This window comes from Grammomys surdaster, unplaced genomic scaffold (assembly GCF_004785775.1).
Source record: "Grammomys surdaster isolate TR1022 unplaced genomic scaffold, NIH_TR_1.0 125973, whole genome shotgun sequence".
In the NCBI taxonomy this organism is placed as follows: domain Eukaryota; kingdom Metazoa; phylum Chordata; class Mammalia; order Rodentia; family Muridae; genus Grammomys; species Grammomys surdaster.
In genome coordinates this window covers 3,973,597-3,977,857 of record NW_021620790.1, presented here as the reverse complement: position 1 = coordinate 3,977,857, position 4,261 = coordinate 3,973,597, and positions in this window count along the sequence as shown.

Genomic DNA, 4,261 nt, shown 5'->3' with positions numbered 1-4,261 from the left:
GGGTAAGCTAGTCCTGTGTATTCCTACTTCTTTTCCGGGTCTGGTAGATGGTTCTGGGCCCAAAGATTGAAGGCAGATATTCCAAGGTTATAAAAAATTACAGTAGACTCTTGATGTAGTGAGCTGTTTTACAATTTGTTTAAGTTTTAGAAGTTGTGTTTTTATGCTTTCTATTCATTCAGGTAATATTTAATTTATTCTTGGTTTTTCAACAGGTTTGAAGACTAATTATAGTCTCATGAAGAAACTTCAATTATTTAACATAAGATATAAAATAGTATTTTAAAACATGGTTTTCAGGTGGTTTTATAGGCTAAAATCAAAACATAATTCAGGTATAAAATTGTGAACTCTTTAAGTTAAGAATGATGGTAGAGTACTTTAATCAACAAATATGACAGACTATATGTTAATTGTATATCATACTACATGATTTATATAATTGTGGTTATGTTCAATTTAAGTCTGAGAGAAGATTTTTTTTGTTTCTTTGTTTTTATTTGGATGGAAAAAGTGAAATGCTGAAGATTGGTTCTACTGCTTTGATTCAATCAGGACACTCTGTGTCCAAACACTAAATGTCCTTCTCCTCAATTGGTTTTTGATTTATTAATAAAGATGCCAATGGCTTATGGCTGGTCATCAAGAGGGACCTTTAGAGTTGCATGGGCTAGAACACAGAGAGGAGAGGAATTACCACCATTTGGGGAAGAAAAATGGGATTCAGGAGTGGCAGGAGATAAGGTCAACCAACTATGTGAGAGTATTGGTAAGTGGCCACTGGCCATTCCCTGTTTGGGCCTAGGGTAGAAGGGAAAGGTGGAGAAGTCCCCTGCCTTTGAGTAGCCAAGGCATTTCCCTTTTCAATATTCTTTTATTTTTGTATTTGTATATGTGTTGATGCACATGTATGTATGTAGAAACCAGATGTGAACTTTTGGTGTTGCCACTTGATGATATCCATTTGGGACCAGTCTGTTACTTGGCCCAGCATTCTTAAGTAGGCTGAGCAGGGAGCCTTGTCTCTAACTTACCACAGTAGAAACACAAGTACATGCTCTGTCCCCAGCTGTTAAATGAGTTCTAAGGGTCAAACATTGATCCTCATACTTGAGTGAAAAGTTCTTTGCTTTGAGATAATAAAGTATCCCCCTCTCCATTATGGTGAAGAGTTTCACCATGAACGTCAGGCCTGAAAAGTTAGATCAGGTTACCTGAGCCTCGTTTATGTTCCTATATTACCAGCTTCATCCAGTATTCAGTTAGTATAGTGTCCTGGATGTTACTCTCTGGCTCAAAGAGCAACATTGAAGCCATTTGCTTTCTCTTAACATGAGAGTTGAGAAGCTTCTAAGAAGCACCAGGACTGTGACATATTACATATTAAGACACTGAAACATTGCTGAGCCTCAAAGTCAGTGCCATACAGCATGTGGTCATTTAAGACTTAAAACTGCTACACTACTGTGTACTCTGTCTGTTGTTTAACCTGCTTTTAAGAGAACAACCATAATAATGATCAGCCATACTGGCCTTTGGTTTCCTATGTAATCATTTTTTATAAACTAAGCTAATGCATGCTCTGACCTTATATTATTTACTTTCAAATTATGGCTCCTGACTTAAGAGTAACACATCTGTGTTTATGTGTAGTATGATAGTCATCTGTTGGAAAGCAGGCTTATAAAATGAATATTCATCATAAATGTTAGATAAAACATGAAACACAGAGCTTGGTAGCATTGGTTTGTTTGGTAGCATTGGTTTGTTTGTTATATAAGTCAGCTGAAGCCAGTGATTTAATTGTTTGTAAAACTCTGTTAAAGATTTCTGCAAATACTCCCTGATTTCTTCCTTATATGATGCCTTCTGTACTGTTGAGTAAAAGAGAGATCATAGCCTTCTGTTAGCACACAAAAAATATAAAGGTACAGAACCCTGGATGGACAGATCCACAAGACAGAATTAATGCAGGCACAGATTCAGAAAGCTACATTGATATTGTTGTTGCTATTATTACTGTTACTATTATTATTACTATTAAAATATTTAAAACACCCAAGAGACACATGGTTTGTTTTAATCTGAAGTCTTTGGACATTCTCTGGGTTGGACACATGGACAGCCACTAGAGAAGCTGGTTGATATTCTTTGACAGTATTGTCTTTCATTATAGCACATGACCTGTCTACAACATGGAACTATATAATGCCTGGCCAACAAACAGACTTCATCACTGGACCATTCTTACAGTAGCAGCTTGTTCCCTGTTGGCTCCTGGGCCACAATGAGATGCTTCTTTACTTAACATCATTCTTCCTCTTCTGTTGTTCTCCAAGTCTCTCCTATGATGCACACAAAAAATTCACTCATAAGTTCCTACTGATACTACACACAGTATGAGATTTCATTGCTCCTGAAAGGAAATAATTCACACTGCCTCAGGAAGTGTGAGCAAGATGTCATGGACTCTTTTATTTGCAGAGGAAAGACAATGAAGCATAAAATGCACTGTCTAGAATGTGGAGTAAACCCAGCAAAGCAGCCATGGCAAGTGGCTATCTCTAATATCCTGACTTTTTTTTTTTTTTTCAGATCTTAACTCTTGAGAGGATGTGAATTCTAAACTGAAGCTGCAGTGGTGGGAACCCTTATCATCTGCTCTTAGATGAGGTCTTGCTGCCTCAATGACCTTACCCTATACACTGCAGGGAGGTGCTTGTTCCTTATTAGTGGATCAATGACAGTTAGAGTAAAGATGCATGCCTACTTTAGTGGAGGGTTTCATGTTGTCAACAGTGTACGAGTGTTCAGAAGGCTGAAATAGCCAGGTAGGCCTGACTTTCTTATAAAAGGGGATGTTTGACTCATGCTTGATCTCTTATGCTCTTACTCATTTTACCCCTTCTCCCCCTGACCTCTTTCTCACTTTCTTCTCTTTCTCTCCTCCTGTCCATCTTGTTCCTGGCCATTTCATCTCTCTCCCTTTCTCTCTCTCTCTCTCTCTCTCTCTCTCTCTCTCTCTCTCTCCCTCCCTCCCTCCCTCCCTCTCTCTCTCTCTCTCTCTCCCTCTCTCTCTTTCTCTCCCCTCTTTCTCCTGCTACTCTCTTCTAAACTCCCCCTTCTCATGCGCTAAATATACTGCTTTCCATACTACATCAATTTTATGGCTGGTATTGCAACTGACAGGGATGTCTCAGCATAGGACTGCTGAAACACCCCTGGCAACCCATCATAATTGGCACTATCAAACATATCCTGGCTTTATTTTTTATAAAACACAACGTTCTCTCCCATCCTCCCATTCCCATTCTCTCTTTCCTCTCTTCCTTTTCCCCTTCACTTTCCATCTCCTTTCTCGGAGGATTTGCTTCCCTTCCTCTTTCTCCTCCTCTCTTCCCATTTTCCCCATGTCTCCGGCTCCCTTTTTTCCCTCAGCTTCTTTTCTGGCAGGTATCTGACTCTAGGGAGTTTGTAAGATTGCAGCCTGACTCCTCTCAGGCTAATCGAATGAAGGCCTTGACATGGTTTATTTTTGATTAGGTTAAGATAGTGAGGGGAAGACAAATCCTACCTTTTCCAATACCCATATCAAAAGAACTTCCTTCTTCAAACAACCTAGGCTAAGTAACTTTGCTTTTATTTAATCATGCTGAAAAGGCATTGTTTGAATTGGATTCTTACCTAATTAAGGAAAATCACGTCATGGCAATGGTTTCCAGCCAAGTTCTTTGTGTGAATAGAAGGTTATAGCAGTGACATTTCAATTAGGTTTATTTAACTTTAGAAAATGTACACCTTTCTGTGGTCACATAATTGCATCCTCATTTGAGCTTATCTTGTCCCTGAAGTCCTATAGCCCTTGAAAGTCACACATTGGCTTCATTTCTTCCTACACTGGCAACCTTGTCCAAACCAGGCACACAGGCCACAAAGGTCCCAGGATAGATAGCTAGGAGTGCAGCCCAACGCAGCACTGTAGTATTATAATGCTGATCTTTTGATGTCAAAAGGTTGGGCACACCTGGTGACAGGACGCTTCATACAGACTTCTCATCCTATGGCCCCAAGTAATTTCTTCATGTGGTTTTCTCTGTTATGAAAATCACATTTGGGAACTCCTAGTTAAAGTCTTTCACATGATCTCCAAGGCCTCTGGGACAAGCAATCTCTTAAATCATGTGTTCACATGGAGGGTGTGGGCAACATGGAGGGTGTGAGAAACATAATTTTTTCAACTAGCTGTGAACTTTAAACATAA